This window comes from Kogia breviceps, chromosome 7 (assembly GCF_026419965.1).
Source record: "Kogia breviceps isolate mKogBre1 chromosome 7, mKogBre1 haplotype 1, whole genome shotgun sequence".
Taxonomy (NCBI): Eukaryota; Metazoa; Chordata; class Mammalia; order Artiodactyla; family Physeteridae; genus Kogia; species Kogia breviceps.
Window position 1 is genome coordinate 71329056 of NC_081316.1, and position 21299 is coordinate 71350354.

The window sequence follows — 21299 nt, forward strand, 5'->3', positions numbered from 1 at the left end:
CAGTACGTGGGCCTTTCACTGCTGTGGCCTCTCCCATCGCGGAGCACAGGCTCCGGACGCGCAGACTCAGCGGCCATGGCTCACGGGCCCAGCTGCTCCACGGCATGTGGGATCTTCCCGGATCGGGGCACTAACCTGCATCCCCTGCCTCGGCAGGCGGACTCTCAACCACTGCGCCACCAGGGAAGCCCTAAAATTTTTTTTTAATTTTAAGATTTTTAAAAATTCAAAGTTGAGAAAGTAGTATCACATACCCAAGTTGTTCCAAACATACTAAAATTTTTCAAATAACTAAATTGAAAATGAAAAGTTCTTTTCTTTTAAAATTTGCATCCACATTGACAAAACTTGTTCATCTTTTCCAAGAAGAATTGATTTGACTTTGAAGCAAAAACACATCAAGCAATCATCACAATTTGCAGTTCAGTCTCAGAGGCTGTAAGGCCAATGCCAAGCAAGGAATAGCATTGTCTTCAGTTGCAGACTCTAAGGTATGGATAGGTCCTTCATATTTGATTGGATATACAGTGGTTTCAGCAGAATGTTACAGTTTTTAGGATTATATAAGAGAACTGGCAAATTGGCATTTCTTGGATTGGATAATGTGGGAAAAATAACATTGCTATATATGCTAAAAGATGACAGACTTGGACACATGTCCCAACGTTACCTCCCCTTTCAAAAGAACTAACTATTACTGGCATGACCTTTGCAACTTTTGATCTGGGTGAACATGTTCAAGCTCAAAGAGTGTGGAAAAACTACCTTCCTGCTATCAATGGCATTACACTTCTGGTGGATTTTGCAGATCATAAAAGGCTGTTAGAATCTAAAGAAGAACTTGATTCACTAATGACAGTTGAAACCATTTCTAATGTGTCTATACTGATTCTTGGGAATAAGATCAACAGACCTGAAGCCATCAGTGAAGAGAGGTTATGAGAGATGTTTGTTTTACATGGTCAGACAACAGGAAAGAGCTGAATGCTGAACTCTAAGTTCTCATGTGCAGTGTGCTCAAAAGACTAGGTTACCGAGAACGCGTCCTCTGCAGGTACAGGTCATTAACACCAACCTGAATAGGTTCCAGTTCTCACCATTCAGGCCCACTCAGAGATCTGATCATGAAATATTCATAACTTGAATTCAGTAGAATGTTGTTGGTTATAAAACAGATTATTTAGATTATTGAAATTATTATCAACAATTCGAGTGAGAATTGAAAACTGGTTATCACAATGTTAACTTTATCATTCCATAAAAATAATTAGTTTTTATAGTTTGCAATCTGATATTACCCCAGCAATATTTACAGTATAAAGAGCAACTTTCCAGCCGTACATTTGTTGCACTTTTTAACAATATGAAACTACAAATATAAGCCATATTGAAAAGCTCATGATCTTAAATTTTTGTCTACTTTTTGAAACTAGTTTTTAAATTTTAGATTATATGTCCACCTAGTTTAAGTGTACAGTTAATAATTAGCTGATTGATGATGTCTTACAGTTTTCAATCATTTTTCTTACACAAACATCATGCAATAAAACAAACTCTAAGGTTTGACATCCTTAAAACATATCAATTTCAAAACTATGCAAAGGTTAGTAAGTTCACTAACAAGACAATTCAGTGTTAACTTCAAATTCAAAGGGGGTATTGCATAAATTGAAAGCAACTCTGTTGGTCAAAGTGTAAAAATTTCCATTTATAAAATGAACAAGTTCTGAGGATCTGATTTACAGTGTGCTGACTATCATTAACAATACTGTATTGTATACTTGAAAGTTGCTAAGAGACTAGATTTTAAATGTTCTCAACACCACCTCCTCAAAAAGGAAAAAAAAAGGTAATTATGTCAAGTGATAGATGTGTTAACTAACCTTATTGTGGTAATCATTGCATAATCCTCACATTGTACACCTTAAACTTACACAATGTTATACGTCAATTATATCTCAATAAAGTTGGAGGGGGAGGAAGCAAAAAAACTCCAAATTTATCATTAGCAAGCAAACTTCTTCAAAATTTTTTGGATTTTTTTTCAGACAAGTTACATAACAATCTTGGTTATAATTAAAATATTCTGCCTATTAATTCATATTAAGAAAAATGTGTAAAATCATTATTAACTAGTATTATGAAAAATTTCAATATCAACATTAATTCTTATATCTATAGATCTAGATTACAAATAAGCTGTTCTATTCCTTGGAGCTTCAAGTTTTGCCTGTTCACATGCAGCATGATATGACTGAGATAACATAAATCATAACTGCCAAGTTTTGTCTGCCATTATTGAAAATGTGGCAAATATTCTTTTGTTTCAAGAAAATCTTGAATTGGGGTTAACAGCATAGTAAATCTTGATAAAATTCTTTTACAACTCAACCAATAAGCATTGGTAAATAACACAAGATCATTAAATTCAGGGTCTTCTACTTCTTTCAACAGTGTCATAAACTGGTGCTGATTCATAGCATTGGCATGTATATATGGAACAGTTTTAATAACTGTATCCATGACACTTTCCATGAGTCTGATTCAGAAAACTGAGCACAAATATTTTCAATATGTGTCATTTTGTGGAAGAAAGCAATAAGGGAAACATCAATCTCTTATTTTTAAATTCCTATAAATCCAGATTCTTGACGTAACAGCTGAAGCACCTCCATCATGATATAAACAAAGTTTTTTCATATTTAACTGAAATTCTTCTTTGACAATCATAAAAATTTCAAATATATCTATGCCACAAATTTTGCTTTTTAGTCTATGAGTTGACAACACTTCTTCATAAGTTTGGAAGTCCTCTGAGACTAAACATAACCAAAGTATTAATTAGGCATGACTCATCCTAAGCACTTGAAATGTGTTAAAGAAAAGTACTTGCAGTCTTTCCAATTCTGAATCAATCGATCTTTGATATTCTTAAGAAGGGCTTGTATTCCATGGACAATTGTTCGGTGACTTCATTGAAGATATTTTATTTTTTATAAAGTATCATTTTTTACTCTTTTCCTAATAATTTTATAATATTTCCAGAAATGAAATAATAATTTCTTTTACCATGTTTCCATCTAAAAATGATTTTCTCTTTTGTGCAAGAATCTAAGTCATTTAATATCTAGCTAAAGTTACAAGTTCAAACCCTATTAGTCATAATTTTTTAAATTGCTGTTGGATATTCATTTCTGACTTGTGGCAACTAATTTAGTCTATTCTTTCCAAATCTTTTTGACTGTTGAGAGGAAACTTATCAAATACACAATGTATTTCCTGATAATGTCTCTAATAGTGTCTGCTTTATTATCTTAAAGAACACTTATACATCAAGCAAACTGCTTTTTCATTTTGCTTGGCCACAAAAAACTGCAATTGCCATGACTTGTGAAATTTGGGACACATCTTCCCCTAATCTTTTTTTTCCTTTATTGCTCTAGTTGTAGGACTGGCTTCTGCATCTCCATTTGATTCTACATTACTAGTATGCCCTAGTTTTAAACTTAAAATGTTGTCCATACTTAATTTTTAAATTAGAGCAATAATATAACTGTTTTAATTGAAATAATAAGTATTTCCATTTGATTAGCAATTACAATTTACATAGGTATCACTGTAACTGGTGCTTTCTGTATAAACATCCAAATAATTGTGTTACAATGTTACATCGATGTGTAGGAAAAAGCATTTAAATCATTTTGTTGACACCAACTAGATTGGTAATGTGTTTATGTGTAATACTAGAAAAGACACAGGTCCACCATGTACACTACAACATTACAATAACATTTACATGATTTGATGGTTAAGATGCAATGTAATCTTCTCAGAACAATGGAGTTGTATTTAATGAAAAAAATTTTACATTGCTTCAATTTTTAAATTTCAAAGTAACTTAGTTTAAACTAAACTGAAATCAACAATTCAGTTCCTCAGTGATGCTAGCCACATTTCAAGTGCTCAGGAGTCCACGTGATTAGTGGTCACTGAATTTGACAGAATAGCCTTACACCATTCTTTCCTGGTCCTGGCTTGCTTTTTGGGGGGAGACCGTGCTGTGCGGCTTGCAGGATCTTAGTTCCCCGACCAGGGATTGAACTGGGGCCCATGGCAGTGAAAGTGCCGAATCCTAACCACTGGACTGCCAGGGAAGTCCAGTCCTGGCTTGCTTTTGAACCCCAACTTTGACCTTCTATTCGCTATGCATTAGCTCTGTCTTTCCTGATGGAGATTAATTAGCTTGCCCTCATCTCACTGTCCTTCACTGCTCTCATCTAAATCAGAAAATCAAGCCTTCGCTTCAGCTTTTTGGTCCCATCCTCTGGCAGCAGCTACTTGGTTAGTGTTTCTCCCAGTCAAGCCTGAATCCCATGGAGGAGGGTGGGAATAGGATGGGCTGAACATTAGTAAGAAGAAAACAGAGGCCAAGATAATGAAGAGGATATAAAAAGCAAGTAGCAACTCTAAATTCTTATTTCTTATCTTAGATATATGACCTTAAAAAACTTGTAGAACATATTACTTAACGATTGACATAATTATTTTTGAAAATCACACAGAATAGTGGAAGAACTGAAAATGAGCTAACATTTCTAATTTTCATAAAAGAAAGAAACTTCTGCAGACAGTTAGGGTAAATAAATGTAATAACCATCTTAAGCAAAATTCTATTATGAATTAGTCAAAGAGTGGTGTGTAAGCTTTAAGAAAATGAAGACGTGATCACCATGAGATAGTCTGCAATCACAAGGAGACATCTGGGCCTGACCCTCCCACTTCCTGTTTTGATAAGCTTTGGAGACTGGTGGTAATACTGCAGATGTCTGAATTTCATCAAAGCCCTTGGCCACGTCTCTCACGATATCTTTGTGGCAAATGAACAGAAACTGGCTGGATGATGGCATATGTGGTGTTGATTTGTATCTGATGTTCAATCCAAATTTTGTCAAACAGATTTTTTTTCTCCCTGCACATGTTGACGATGTCTCGGGGTCTGATCTCAAATTCTTCTTTTGCAATATTTTAGTGAATATAATGAAAAATAGATGAAGATACTGCTCATCACTTTTTAAAGCAGCAGAAATCTAGGACTGACACCAGCAAACGATAATAGTCTTAGAACTTCAGATCTTGACAGGTGAGATTTGTAATGTAAGTTGACCCACCATGGCATAAAATAGCTCAAGAATAGCATTGCAGAGATGTGATTTGTAGTGTAACCTGTGTTAACCTGACCATACCAGCGTAGGATGGGATGTAAGGAGTGTGTATAGCTTCTGAAAAGTGGGACATGATAACAGCAGCCTCCGGTTATTGTAGTTGCTGGAACTCTAGACCCATGCAAATCCCTTCCCCTGGGCAGCTTCTGGGTGGCTTCCCTTTCTCCCAGTGGCCACTAAAAGTCTCCTCAGTAGCTGGCACTGATCTGGCATTGCTGCCTTGTGACCTCTGCCCCTGCTGGTGGGTGCAGGTTGCTGCTGTTGCTACCACTCCTGCCTGGGCGCTGTCCCGGCAGTTCCTCTTCCTCCCCATTAAACAGAACAATGCCTGGCACGTAGTACACGCTTAATAAGCATTAGTTAGATGAATGAATAAATGAAATTTTCAGTTTAATACGAAGAACTTCCTACTCACAGACGTTTTTCAAAATGGAAAGGACTTCCCCCAAAAGCACTGAGTTTCCTACGACTTGAGGTATCTACTTGTCAGGGATATTGGGCAATACACTCAACTTCTAATCTGAAGCAGGGAGGAAACCAGAAGAGAGTCTATATTTGCATGAAATGTGACTATTACAGGATTACAGATATAACTGTAGTTGGGTTTTTCATAAGCACAACTGATTTCTCTCTCCATTCCCCAATTCTCTTCCCATATGTGAATTTCTCTCCCTCTCTTGCTCTTACTTGAGGTGTGCTTTCTCTCTCTCTCTCTCTCTCTCTCTCTCTCTCTCTCTCTCTCTCTCACACACACACACACACACACACACACACACACACACACACACATACACATCTTTATGTAATCTGGATGCTGCTACCTAGAGCCCTTCCTCCCTTGTCCCTTGAGATCTAGCTTGCCTTGAGGCCAAATTTCATGGCCCAGGGTTATCCAAGATTTCTATTAATTTCTGGAAATTTATGCAGTCTCATGACCCCCTATTACCCCAAAATCCTGCATCTACACATGCTATCTCTGTCCAACCAGCATCTACATAGACGTGAACTCTATCCTTTTCATCATTTTCCACCAACCAAAATACACAGACTTTAAAGAATCACCGGAGTCCATCCTATCACCGACTGCCCATAACGACTTTCTGTGAAGTCCTGTGTGGACTCCCTTTCTCCAGTCCTCCAACCAGCCTCTTTCTTCTACCTCTTCCCTCCTCTTCCCTCACTTCTTCTCACCGCCCTCAATCTCCCCTCCACTCTCTTTCCCTCTTCTCTTCTCCTGCCCTCAACTTTCCCCTTTTCCCATCTTTACCCTCACACTGAAGAGCACCAAATTCCTTTCCTCTGTAAAGCACTGATCCAATCGACACCCAAGCTCCAAGCTTCAGTTTCCACCATTTACCCAAACATTTACCTAAGTGTCTTTGTTCCAAACAAAAACAATCCCTTACCTACCAAAAGTGTGAAGTGATACCTTATTGTAGTTTTGATTTGCATTTCTTTAAGAATTAGTGATATTGAGCAGCTTTTCATGTGCCTCTTGGCCATCTGTATGTCTTCTTTAGAGAAATGTCTATTTAGGTCTTTCGTCCATTTTTAGATTGGGTTGTTTGTTTTTTTTCATGTTGAGCTGCATGAGCTGTTTGTATATTTTGGAGATTAATTCTTTGTCCGTTGATTTGTTTGCAAATATTTTCTCACATTCTGAGGGTTGTCTTTTCACCTTGTTTATAGTTTCCTTTGCTGTGCAAAAGCTTTTAAGTTTCATTAGGTCCCATTTGTTTATTTTTTTTTAATATTTCCATTACTCTAGGAGGGGGGTCAAAAAAGATCTTACTGTGATTTATGTCAAAGAGTGTTCTGCCTATGTTTTCCTCTAAGAGTTTTATAGTGTCTGGTCTTGCATTTAGGTCTTTAATCCATTCTGAGCTTATTTTTGTGTATGGTGTTAAGTAGTGTTCTAATTTCGTTCTTTTACATGTAGCTGTCCAGTTTTCCCTTCACCGCTTATTGAAGAGGATGTCTTTTCTCCATTGTATATCCTTGCCTCCTTTGTCAGAGCTTAGTTGACCATAGGGGCATGGGTTTATCTCTGGGCTTTCTATCCTGTTCCATTGATCTATATTTCTGGTTTTGTACCAGTACCATATTGTCTTGATTACTGTAGCTTTATAGTAAAGTCTGAAGTCAGGGAGTCTGATTTCTCCAGTTCTGTTTTTTTTTTTTCCTCTCAAGGTTGCTTTGGCTATTCAGGATCTTTTGTGTCTCCATCCAAATTTTAAGATTTTTTTTTCAAGTTCTGTAAAAACTACCACTGGTAATGTGATAGGGATTGCATTTAATCTGTAGATTGCTTTGGGTAGTAGAGTCATTTTCACAATATTGATTCTTCCAATCCAAGAAAGTGGTATATCTCTTCATCTGTTTGTGTCATCTTTGATTTCTTTCATCAATGTCTCATAGTTTTCTGAGTATAGGTCTTTTATCTCCTTAGGTAGGTTTATTCCTAGGTATTTTATTCTTTTTATTGCGGTGGTGAATGGGATCATGTCCTTAATTTCTTTCTGATCTTTCCTTGTTAGTGTATAGGAATGCAAGAGATTTCTATGCATTAACTTTGTATCCTGCAACTTTACCAAATTCATTGCTTAGCACTAGTAGTTTTCTGGTGGCATTGTTAGGACTTTCTATGTGTAGTATCATGTCATCTGCGAACAGTGACAATTTTACTTCTTTTCCAATTTGGATTCCTTTTATTTCTTTTTCTTCTCTGATTGCTGTGACAAGGACTTCCAAAACTATGTTGAATAATAGTGATGAGAGTGGACATCCTTGTCTTCTTCTTGATCTTAGAGGAAATGCTTTCAGTTTTTCACCATTGAGAATGATGTTTGCTGTGGATTTGCCATATATGGCCTTTATTATGTTGAGGTAAGTTCCCTCATGCCCACTTTCTGGAGACTTTTTATCATAAATGGGTGTTGAATTTTGTTAAAAGATTTTTCTGCATCTATGGAGATGATCAAATGGGTTATTTTAAATTTTTAAAAATAAATTTATTTATTTATGTATTTGTGGCTGCGTTGGGTCTTTGTTGCTGCATGTGGGCTTTCTCTAGTTGTGGGGAGAAGGGACTACTCTTTGTTGTAGTGCGTGGGCCTCTCATTGCGGTGGCTTCTCTTGTTGTGGAGCATGGGCTCTAGGCATGTGGGCTTCAGTAGTCGTGGCACATGGGCTCAGTAGTTGTGGCTCTAGAGTGCAAGCCCAGTAGTTGTGGTGCATGGGCTTCATTGCTCTGTGGCATGTGGGATCTTCCAGGATCAGGGCTCGAAACCATGTCCCCTGACTTGGCAGGTGGATTCTTAACCACTGCACCACCAGGGAAGTCCCAATCATATGGTTTTTATTCTTCAATTTGTTAATATGGTGTATCACATTGATTGATTTGTGTATATTGAAGAATCCTTGCATCCCTGGGATAAATCCCACTTGATCATGGTGTATGATCCTTTTAAAGTGTTGTTGGATTCTGTTTGCTAGTATTTTGTTGAGGATTTTTGCATCTATATTCATCAGTGATATTGGTCTGTAATTTTCTTTTTTTGTAGGATCTTTGTCTGGTTTTGGTATCAGGGTGATGGTGGCCTCACAGATGAGTTTGGGGGTGTTCCTTCTTCTGCAATTTTTTGGAAGAGTTTGAGAAGGATGGGTGTTAGCTCTTCTTTAAATTTTTGATAGATTTCACCTGTGAAGCCATCTGGTCTTGGATTTTGTTGGAAGATTTTTAATCACAGTTTCAATTTCATTACTTGTGTTTGGTCTATTCATATTTTCTAGTTCTTCCTGGTTCAGTCTTGGAAGTTTATACCTTTCTAAGAATTTGTCCATTTCTTCCAAGTTGTCCATTTTATTGGCATAGAGTTGCTTGTAATAGTCTCTTATGATGCTTTGTATTTCTGCGGCGTCCATTGTAACTTCTCCTCTTTTATTTCTAATTGTTTTGAGTCCTCTCCCTCTTCTTCTTGTTGAGTCTGGGTAAAGGTTTATCAGTTTTGTTTATCTTCTCAAAGAACCAGCTTTTAATTTTATTGATCTTTGATATTGTTTTCTTTGTTTCTATTTCATTTATTTCAGGTCTTTTATGATTTCTTCCCTTCTGCTAACTTTGGGTTTTGTTTGTTCATCTTTCTCTAGTTCCTTTAGGTGTAGATTGTTTATTTGAGATTTTTCTTGTTTCTTGAAGTGCGCTTGTATAGCTATAAACTTCCCTCTTAGAACTGCTTTTGCTGAATCCCATAGGTTTTGGATTGTTGTGTTTTCATTGTCATTTGTCTCCAGGTATTTTTTGATTTCCTCTTTGATTTCTTCAGTGATCTCTTGGTTATTTAATAATGTATTATTAGCTTACATGTGTTTGTGTTTTTGACAGTTTTTTTCCTGTAATTTATTTCTAATCTTATAACATTGTGGTCAGAAATGATGCTTTATATGATTTCGATTTTCTTAAATTTTCCAAGGCTTGATTTGTGACGCAAGATGTAGTCTATCTGGGAGAATGTTCAGGGTGCACTTGAGAAGAAAGTGTAACCTGCTGTTTTCAGATGGAAAGTTCTATAAATATCAATTAAATCTATCTGATCTATTGTGTCATTTAAAGCTTGTGTTTCCTTATTAATTTTCTGTGTGGTTGATCTGTCCATTGGTGTAAGTGAGGTGTTAAAGTCCCCCATTATTATTGTATTACTTTCAATTTCCTCTTTTATAGCTGTTAGCATTTGCCTTACGTATTAAGGTGCTCCTATGTTGGGTGTATATATATTTATAACTGTTATATCTTCTTGGATTGATCCCTTGATTGTTATGTAGTGTCCTTCCTTGTCTCTTGTAACATTCTTTATTTTAAAGTTTATTTTATCTGATATGAGTATTGCTACTCCAGCTTTCTTTTCATTTCCATTTGTACAGAATATTTTTTTCCATCCCCTCACTTTCAATCTGTATGTGTCCCTAGGTCTGAAGTGGGTCTCTTGTAGACAGCATATATATGGGTCTTGTTTTTGTATCCATTCAGCAAGCCTGTGTCTTTTGGTTGGAACATTTAATCCATTTACATTTAAGGTAATTATTGGTATGTATGTTCCTATTACTATTTTCTTAATTTTGGAGGGTTTGTTTTTGTAGGTCCTTTTCTTCTCTTGTGTTTCCCACTTAGAGAAGTTCCTTTAGCATTTGTTGTAGAGCTGGTTTGGTGGTGCTGAATTCTTTTAGCTTTTGCCTGTCTGTAAAGGTTTTGATTTCTCCCTCAAATCTGAATGAGATCCTTGTTGGCTAGAGTATTCTTGGTTGTACATTCTTTCCTTTCATCGCTTTAAACATATTGTTCCACTCCCTTCTGGCTCACAGAGTTTCTGCTGAGAAATAAGCTGTTAACCTTATGGGAGTTCCCTTGCATATTATTCGTCATTTTTCCCTTGTTGCTTTTAATAATTTTTCTTTGTCTTTAATTTTTGTCAGTTTGATCACTATGTGTCTTGGCTTGTTTCTCTTTGGGTTTATCCTGCCTGGGACTCTCTGTGCTTCCTGGATTTGGGCGGCCATTTCCTTTCCCACGTTAGGGAAGTTTTCTATTATAATCTCTTCAAATATTTCCTCAGGTCCTTTCTTTCTCTCTTTTCCTTCTGTTACCCCTATAACTCGAATGTTGGTGCATTTAATATTGTCCCAGAGGTCTCTTAAGCTGTCTTTATTTCTTTTCATTTTCTTTTCTTTATTCTGTTCCACAGCAGTGATCTCCACCGTTCTGTCTTCTAGGTCACTTACAGTTCCTCTGCCTCAGTTATTCTGCTATTGATTCTTTCCAGTGTATTTTTCATTTCAGTTATTATATTGTTCATCTCTGTTTGTTTGTTCTTCAGTTCTCCTAGGTCTTTGTTAAACATTTCTTGCATCTTCTTTTTTTTTTTTTAACATCTTTATTGGAGTATAATTGCTTTACAGTGGTCTGTTAGTTTACTTGCATCTTCTTGATCCTGCCTCCATTCTTTTCCCAAGGTACTGGATCATCTTCACTATCATTATTCTGAATTCATTTTTTGGAAGGTTGCCTATCTCTACTTCATTTAGTTGTTTTTCTGGGGTTTTATCTTGTTCCTTCATCTGGGAAATAGTGCTCTGCCTTTTCATTTTATCTATCTTTCTGTGATTGTTGTTTTCATTCTGCAGTCTGCAGGATTGTAGTTCTTCTTTCTTCTGCTCTGAGATGAACATCTTATTCATTCATTTTCTGTTCACTTGGTCTGATATGTTACCTTGATACAAAATTCAAGAAGCATTGTCACTGAGTCATCTCAACATCCCAAGAATACATTTCAGTTTACTTTATTTGAAAGACTAAGAGATGATTTTATTGTATGTATTCCTTCTTTATATTATTTTTTAGATTGAACACTAATAACTACATTTATGATTAAGTGTTTTCCCATTTGAGCAAAAAAAAAAAAATCCTTTATATGTTGTCTTTTCAAATCAAAATATTGTTAGTTAATTCTTCAAATATAAACACAATAATACATTTCTCTGTGGGCTCACCAGGCTTCTACACAAGTTTGTCACACTTGAAACATTAAACAGTGAACTTTTATTAATGGTAATGTTAGCACCTTCTATTGGTAAAAAAGCAAAACCTAGCCAAGATGGTTTGGGGATTTTTTTTTAGTGTAAACACACACACACACACACACACACACACACACACACAAACATAATCTATAGCTTCGTGGTATTTTTACTTTTCTTTCCTTTTCTTCATATAACTGCAAAGACTATGAATCTCCAAAAAAAGAAACTAAAATAGTGTGAAGTCAATTCAGGGCATAATTTCATCATAAGTGTGAAATCACATATTGTAGGTTAGGTATAAAAGGTCAAGATGTTTCAGGAAATTTTAGGTGTTTTTGTTTTTTAAATGATAACTTCACAATGTCTCAGATTTTTGAACAGCTACTTAAACTGTATTTGTCTTTGTGGTTAATTACTTTTATATAGCCTCCAGCTCAGCATTATACTGACTTATGTTTGAAAAGAAATGCTGATAGGATAGTATTGTGCTAAACCACATCCATCTGGCAACAAGAATAGAAGATGTGGCGTTGCACATTTAGTAACAAAAGAAAGAAAATCTGCCCTTATTAACACTGAAAAGCACTGAAGAAGAATTCTCCTGCTTCTCCCAACAGCTTTCCTGCACTGGACAGCACTCCAGGTCTGTCCTTGCATTACGGTGAGACAGTTTAAATGCCATTTATGAAGATTTTCTTTTTGACGTGGTTCAGAACTCTGGACATAATTAATCCAACGTTTCCCTCATATGGGAAATTTTCCTAAGTTTTTCTTAGTTGCTTAGGATATTTCAAATGTCATAAGAGGGCTTTATTGTTCTGAGAACTGGATCTGAGACTATAGTAGGACAATGACAATGAGTGATTTGAGTATGAGATAAACTGTAACTGCCTCTGGCTGTGTCCTTTCTATTTCCAGCACATTCCTCCCCACCAGAAGCTCAAACAACCTCTCTCATTATTCTTGACACCACAGGGAGGCAGTGAGAGGTACTGTGGGACACATAAGAAGTTCATCTATGGTTGGCTCAAAACCTGCTCTTCACAGCAGAGAACATGGCAGCTACATGTATGGGAGGAGTCTGTACAATCTGCCCCTGCCTTTCTGGAAGGAGCGTTTGATAGACAGGACAGTCGTTACTGTGCAGAGGTTGCTCACTTTTATAACTGGTATTGTGTACCTTTCTCTGTGTCCTAGAACTCCTCTATTCATCTATTCATTCAACAGTGTTTACAAAGGGCTCTGTTTTAAGGACTGGTGATGCCACCATGAAAAGACAAAGTCCTGCCCTCAGTGAGCTTACACTGTAGTTGGAGAGACAGACAATGCACAAATAAACAGGTAGTGGACATGCTCAGAAAGAAAAGAGAACAGGAGGGGAGGTAGACTGCAGTAATTATTCTAGAGAAATAGTCAGGGAAGCCCCTCTGAGGATGTCTGACATTTGAGCTGAGACCTGAAATAACAGAGTGAGACATGTTGGGAGGGAACGGGGCTGCGCCAAGGGACAGCAGGCAGAGAGGCCTGGGGCAGTGCACTCCTAACTCTGCCTCAGCATCTGCTTCCCAGAGGACCCACTGACGCTCCTCTCTATTTGCTTTGTCCTCTGCCTGGACCTTTCTCTTCCTTCTGCACCTCCAAATTCCCATTCATCCTTCCAATCTCCAGTGTCACGTTCTTTAAAAAGTTTTCAGGAAACTCTTACAGTTACTGTTCCTCACTCTGTGTCCCCACAACATTTTGTTTATACCTCTATTACAGAGAAGGGGAAAGGAAGTAGTATTTATTGAGCACCTACTGTGGGCCAGTAACTTTACTAAATCATATATATATCATATATCATGTATCTATAGTAGTTCAGTGTACTATCTTTATTTGGGGCTCTGAATTTGATGTACCTGAACTAAGTCAGTTGCTGAAGGCTACACTGCCACTCTGAGGCTTAGGGCTTGGCTGTCCCCATTTTGTTGGCTTGAAAAATCAGGGAGTTGAAATAGAACAGATAATATCTAAGATGACTTACAATAAGAAATTCTTGTGTGATTCTCCACCCCCTAACATTTTAGAAGGCTGGTGAGGGATGACGTTTCAGCCATGAGGGGGCTGGATCACAGAGGTTTGGACATGTGTGACTGATGTGATCCTGGGCATAGCCGGCTACCAGGTATCAATCGACTGCTTTAATGCTGTGAAGATTTGTAGCACAGGACCTAGAAAACATTGCCACCTAGTGGCAACTCATTTGAACTTACCAACCATCCTTCCAATATTTTTCACGTATCTGCTACGTGTCAGGTACTGTGCAACGCAGCGGTCCCCAACCTTTTTGGCACCATGGACCGGTTTTGTGGAAGACAATTTTTCCACGGACCTGGGTGGGGGGGTTGGGATATGATGGTTCAGGCAGTAATACAAGCGATGGGGAGCGGCAGATGAAGCTTCGTTCACTCGCCCACCGCTCACCTCCTGCTGTGTGACCTGGTTCCTAACAGGCCACGGAGTGGTACCGGTCCACGGCTGGGGGTTGGGGACCCCTGGTGTAATGGTAAATGGTGAACAGAAGAGACTCTGAAGTCTCAACCCTAGTGAGACTTACATTCTAACAGGGGACAGACTAGTCCCACAGCTCACAGAGGTAGTGTAGCCCTCAGCAATTGATTTAGTTCAGATGTCACAAACTTGGAAGCCCAAAATAAGGATAATAAGCTACTTGCTCACTTTTTTGTTTTAAGTGAAACTTTTCTGTTAATAGAGAAAAGATGGACATATTACAAGTCGGGTAAAACGACTCCTGAATGAGCCAGCTTGAAAGTTCCTTTTGCATGATATTTTTTAAACTATTTTATACCACCTGAAGTACTTTCTTTTTCCTCAATTCTTAAAATTTCTAAGACCATATATTAATGTTTAAATGTGCTTAATGGTTTTCTTATATTATGGAACATTGTGGGAAAGTATAATAAACTACAAATTAAATATGTTATTATTAATGAACACGAAACTTTAAGTCTTTTATTCTTGTAATAAAGAATCTGACTCCATTTTTGATGTTTGCTGACAGCTTTCAAGCCTCACAACTTCCTCCTCCTTTTACCCCACATCTGGGCAAGTTATAAGAAGTCCCGGGTGCTTCCTCCTTTGGCACTGAAGGGAAGTTCAAAGCATGCAAGCCCTGGCCCACATGAAGACTCCACCTCTTGATCATGGTGAAAACAGAGTCAGTCTCCTATCCCTGCTCTCTCAAGATAGCCATTCTTGGACCTGCTCAGAAACCACACTGTTCTCCCCAGAAAGCCTCATTATGTGCTTAATAAACCTTTACAAGCAATCTCAAGAAAGAAGAACAAAGCTGGAGGCATCACACTCCTTGATTTCAAACTATATTACAAAGCTATAGTTATTGAAACAGTATGATACTGGCATAAAAACATACACATAGATCAATGGAACAGAATAGAGAGCCCAGAAATAAACACACACTTATCTGGGCAATTAATCTATGACAAAGGAACCAAGAATATACCATGGGGATGGACATTCTTTTCAACAAACGGTTTTGGGAAAACTGGACCACCACATGCAAAAGAATAAAGCTGGACCATATCTTATACCACACACAAAAATTAACTCGAAATGAATGAAAGACTCAAACATAAGACCTAAAATCATAAAACACCTAGAAGAAAAGGTAAGCAGTAAGCTATTTGAGAGCAGTCTTGGCTATGATATTTTGAATCTGATACCAAAAGCTAAAGCAACAAAACAAAAATAAACAAGTGGGACTAAGTCAAACTAAAAAAGTTCTGCACAGCAACAGAAACCATCAACAAAATGAAAAGGCAACCTACTGAATGGGGAAAATATTTGTAAATCATATATCTGATAAGGGGTCAATATGCAAATATATAAAGAACTCATACAACTCAATAGTAAAATAACAAAAACAAACAATCTGATTTAAAAATGGGCAGAAGATCTGAATACATATTTTTTCCAAAGAAAACATACACGTGGCCAATGGGCACATGAAAAAGTGGTCAATATCACTAATGATCAGGGAAATGCAAATCAAAACCACAATGAGATATCACCTTGCTCCTGTCAGAATGGCTATAATCAAAAAGACAAGAAATAAGTGTTGGCAAGGATGTGGAGAAAAGGGAGCCCTAGTACACTGTTGGTGGAAATGTAAATTGGTGCAGCCACCATGGGAAACAGTCTGGAGTTTCCTTTAAAAAATTAAAAATAGAACTACCATATAATCCAGCAGAACCACTTCTGGTTATTTATCTGAAGAAAAAGAATACACTCGCTCAAAAAAGATATATATACACCCCTCATGTTTGTTGCAACATTACTTACAATAGCCAAGATATGGATGGAAACAGCCTAAGTATCCATGAACAGATGAACAGGTAAAGAAGATGTCATGTATAATGGAGTATTATTCAGCCATATAAAAGAAGGAAATCTTGCCATTTGTGACAACATGGATGGACTGTGGGGGCATCATGCAGTGAAATAAGTCAGACAAAGACAAATATCATATGATCTCATTTATATGTATAATCTTTTTAAAAACTGAACACTTAGATACGGAGAACAGATTGGTGATTGCTAGAGGAAGAGGGTGGGCCATGGGGGAAGTAGGTAAAGGAGGTTAAAGTGTACAAACTTCCAATTATAAAATAAAATATGTCATGGGGATGTAATGTACAGCATGGTGACTATAGTTAATAATACTGTACTGCATATCTGGAAGTTGCTAAGAGAGTAGATCTTGAAAGTGCTCATCATAAGAAAAAAGATATTTCTAATTTTGTATGGTGACAGAGGTTAACTAGACTAGTTGTGGTGATCATTTCACAATGTATACAAATATGGAGTCATTATGTTGTACACCTGAGGTATAATGTCAATTATACCTCAATGAAAATAATAATAATAATTACAAATAAAAAGCTAACTAGTGATAAAAAACAAATAAAAAAACCTTTTCATACCCTCTCAGTGGAGGTATGAAATAAACAGTTTCCACACCCAAATTAAATTTGGGGGGAGGGAAGGGTCCATCCCACTTCTGTGTGGTGGTCACAACAATCCTATTTTTTGAAATATGAAAGCATGTTATATATGATTATAATTAACTACTAATCTGAGCATAATCTATAGAGTATATTTTATAATCTAAATAAAAGCATCCATTAAAAGTATTAAGGTAACTAGGTTTTGGGGGTTTTTTTTAATTTATTTGTTTTGGCTGCATTGGGCCTTCATTGTGGTGCACAGGCTTCTCATTGTGGTAGCTTCTCTAGTTGCGGTGCACGGGCCCAGTAGGTGTGGCTCGAGGGCTCTAGAGCGCGGGCTCTAGACGCAGGCTCAGTAGTTGTAGCGCACGGGCTTAGTTGTTCTGCAGTATGTGGGATATTCCTGGACCAGGGCTCAAACCCGTGACCCCTGCATTGGCAGGAGGACTCTTAACCACTCCGCCACAAGGGAAGTCCGAGGTACAAGGTTTAAAAAGGTTTTAATGTGCATCTGACAGAATGACTTGGACCTTTATCCTCACTACCTAAAGAACATTTTAAAAATACAAATATGTGACTAGAAAGGAAATAAAGTTAGAGAGACCACACGTAACCCCGACTACCACACGTAAAGTAAACCTGAAAAGTGTTCCTTACAGCAGGTGCCTTGTCAAGGACACCGCTAAGCTAAAGAGAACTCCCATTTCTTCATCTCTCCCTACGCCAGAATTTTCTTAGATCCTTTACATCTTTCCTTCCCCTCACTCTCAGAGATACCGGAAGGAAATATGCTGCCAAAGCAAAAATTACCTTTATTTCTATTTTACTTAAAATACTCCCAACAAATATCATTATGTTAAATGATTTGAGTAAGTCAAAATGCAGTGGAAAATATTTTAAAATACATACATATGTTAAGGAAGCAAATACCTTGTGTGGCCTTTTCTTCTTTAATATCTTGGTTCCAAATAGAGGAAATGTTAAACCATCACTTTGGTATAGATTTTTACTATAAAACTTGGCCATTTTAACTCCCCTTCTATTTTGTCTTTATGTTCTGGGCCACAGATTTTCAAGCCAAATAATAGAAAGTTAAGGGAACGTGCAGATCTGAGTAGATATTCCAGCATCTGCTCCAGTTCCTTTTACATCTGCCTGGATCATCTAGCTCCACCTCCCAGAGTTCAGAAAAATGGACAGCTTGGCACTTAAAGGTCCAGTGACACTCTTAAGGGTTTTAATGTGCTGATGTTTACCCATAAAATGAAGATTGCTTTAAAATCAAGTTCATATTCTTTATCAGTAATTTCAAGATCAGGGGGACTTCCCTGGCGGTCCAGTGGTTAAGACTTCACCTTCCAATGCAGGGGGTGCAGATTTGATCCCTGGTTGGGGAACTAAGATCCCACATGTCTCATGGCCAAAAAAAACCCCAAAACATAAAACAGAAGCAATATTGTAACAAATCCAACAAAGGCTTTTTAAAAAATGGTTCAAAAAAAATCTTAAAAAAAATAATTTGAAGATCAGAAAAATTAAACAGACATGGTTATTTAAACAGAAAACTTATGAAAGTAGATACAATCTGTAATTTGTGTACTGTCCTTTATATATTGAGTCTAGTATCCTGAGATGTCAGTATTTTATCAGTTAAGGTCCTTTGGGTTGCAAAAAATGATGTGCACCAGCTTCAAACAACCCCAAAGCACAGATGAATGGAAAGATCTGGGGTTGCCCCTGGAGCAAGCAGGAAGCAGGACCAGAAGGCTGCAGCAACAGGGCTCAGCTCCAGTCACTCCACATTTACATCTGTAGTTTAAAGTTCCAGATACTTTAAAAAAAGAATCTTGTAGGCCAGGATCAGGGTTCATCCTTAGACCAATCAGCTCTGGCCTTGAGGCAGTCTTGTAGTACTGGCTCAGCTGCTGGCAGTTCCTAGAAAGGGAGGAATGATTCTGAGCAGGGCATCTACCCAAGAGGCACCTGCCTGCCGTGGGCACTTCCATTAATTTCCTTAAATTCCTTCACATGATACGGATGAACGGTATTTCTCATGTCCAACAGCTGAATTTTCCCCAGGTTTAATCCTCAGGATTACAGAACTAAACATTACATTATAGAACTAAAGGCCTTTGATATGTACATGAAGCTACCTATAAATAAGGATAAGAAATGCAGGAAAGAGATTCCTTTTCACTCTATAACTTCCAAAAAGTGTTTTGCGATGTGTATGTAGTTTCATACTCACATCTCAGTAAAAAATATTTCTTTTCCTGATATGATAAGCTGTTCCAGCACTTTATATTCATAATCTTTAATTATCACAACAACTCTACATATTGTATTGAATAGTGTTCCCCCAAAAAGTCTTGTCCTCCTGGAACCTCAGAATATGACTTTATTTGGAAGTAGGATCTTGCAGATGTAAGGATCAAGATGAGATTATACTGAAGTAGGGTTGGCCCTAAATCCAATGAGAGTGTCCTTACAAGGCACAGAGAAAAACACACTGAAGATACAGAAGAAGAAAAGATGAGGCAGAGATTGGAGGAATGGGTCTGCAAGCCAAGGAAGGCCAAAGATTGCCTGTGAAGGGGTCGAGGACATACTACTCCAAAATATGGCACATGGCATCAACTGAAGGAGTCTGAGCAAACAGCAGAAACAAGAAGGTCACGCTGACCTCCCCTGACCACCCTGCCCTTCTCTCCTGAAGCAACTCATAAAACTCTCATGTAAGAGATGCCTTTCCTATGCTCAAAGGGAAGGAACATCCTTATCTCCAAAGACAAGGGACACCAAGAATCTAAATAAGCAGGCTTTGCCAAGCTTCCCCCTGTTTATTGTACATACCTCATACTCCTTGCCCTATTATATCTTTCCACTTTTCATCAAACCTCGCATAAAAGTATACAAGCTTAACCTTTTCTTCAGGCCTTCATTTCCCTATGAATGCTCCTGTGTCACATAAAACTTATATTAAATACATGTGTATGCTTTCCTCCTGTGTATCTTTATCAGCTTAATTTTCAGACCCATCCAGAAACACTACGAGAGTTGAAGAAAGCTTTTCCTCCCCTCACCAGAACCCCAGAAGCTGGGAGAGAGCCGTGGGGTGGATTCTCTCTCAGAGCCTCCAGCAAGGAATCAACCCTACTTGATATTCCTCCTGATGCCTTGATTTCAGACTTCTATTCTCCTGAACTGGGAGAAAATGAATTCTGTTGTTTTAAGCCCCTCAGTTTGTGGTATTTTGTTAAGACAGCCCTAGGAAATGAACACCCTCTATAAGATAGATATCACTAAGTAATTTACTGAAAGTTACACAGCTACTATGTCAGTGACTAATAGTTACCTATACCAGTGTCCATTCTCTCCTTTTTCTTTGCCAACAGAGGAAGGCTTTGTTGAGGTTGACAACATGCCCATTTCCCAGCCCAGGGACGGTCCATGAGAGAAAAGCGGAAGTCACTGGAATGATTCTTTAGAGGAAATGGAATTCTTCCTCCTGCCAGCAATGCGGGTGCCCTGACTGGAGCTCCCGGGGGCATGGTGGAGAGGGAAACCATACTCTAAGGAGGGCAAAGCAAATAGGTGGAGGGAGGTTGGGTCCCTGATGGCTGGGGAGCTGCCATATCAGTCCTGACTTCTTTTATCACAGGAATATACTAAAAATAAAATGATGCCTTTTTATCTCAGTGCTATCTGGGTGAAAACTAGTCCAAATTGCCACCACTACCTAATGCCAAAATTAAGATTTGAAACTGATCATACTCTTAGACCACTTGCTTTCCTACAGGAGGTCTGGGAACAAGCCCTGGTTTTGTGCCTACTGCATACGACAATGCACATTGAATACGATACACATGAGTCATATGCTATTCTAGGCCCTGGGATACAGCCAAACAGACAAAAACCCCTGGGAGTTTATATGTTAAGGAGGGGTGACACATAACTTTTAAAAAAATATGCCAATGTCGGGTATGATAGTGATAAACGCTGTGAAACAAAATAAAACAGTCAAGGTGGGTCGGGAAGAGAGTTTCACTTTCCATTAGGGTGGTTAGGGAAGCCCCCACTGGGAAGGTGAATGACATCTGATCCAACCCCTGGAAGAGGCAAAAGATGGAGATACATGGATGACCAGGGGAAGAGCTCTCTGGGCAAAAGAAACAGCAAGCCACAGGGTCATGACCCACCTCCCCCATCCAATCTGTAAAATGAGATGACTGGACAAAACGATCTTAAACCTTCCTTAGAAATGTGCTGAGTATGTGGGAGCATATGAAATCAAAGGACCAGCAGGAAACTTGCTTGAAAATACTTCCCACCTGTAAGGAGGTTCCCAAGCAAATCTTCTAGGCAAGAATTTCTCTCAGTCCCATGGGAAGTTTATAGGTGTAATGTAAAAGAGAAGGGAGTGGCGAGAGATTGTTCTGAAGTCAAAGAGGCTTTGGAAACTGGTTTAAAATAGTTA

General features: G+C 38.0%; 1 pseudogene; it reads left to right on the forward strand.

Annotated features, from left to right (window-relative positions):
* The first annotated feature begins 433 nt into the window (after window positions 1-433).
* On the forward strand, window positions 434-14981 carry LOC131760319 (small COPII coat GTPase SAR1B-like; annotated as a pseudogene).
* Window positions 14982-21299: the final 6318 nt, after the last annotated feature.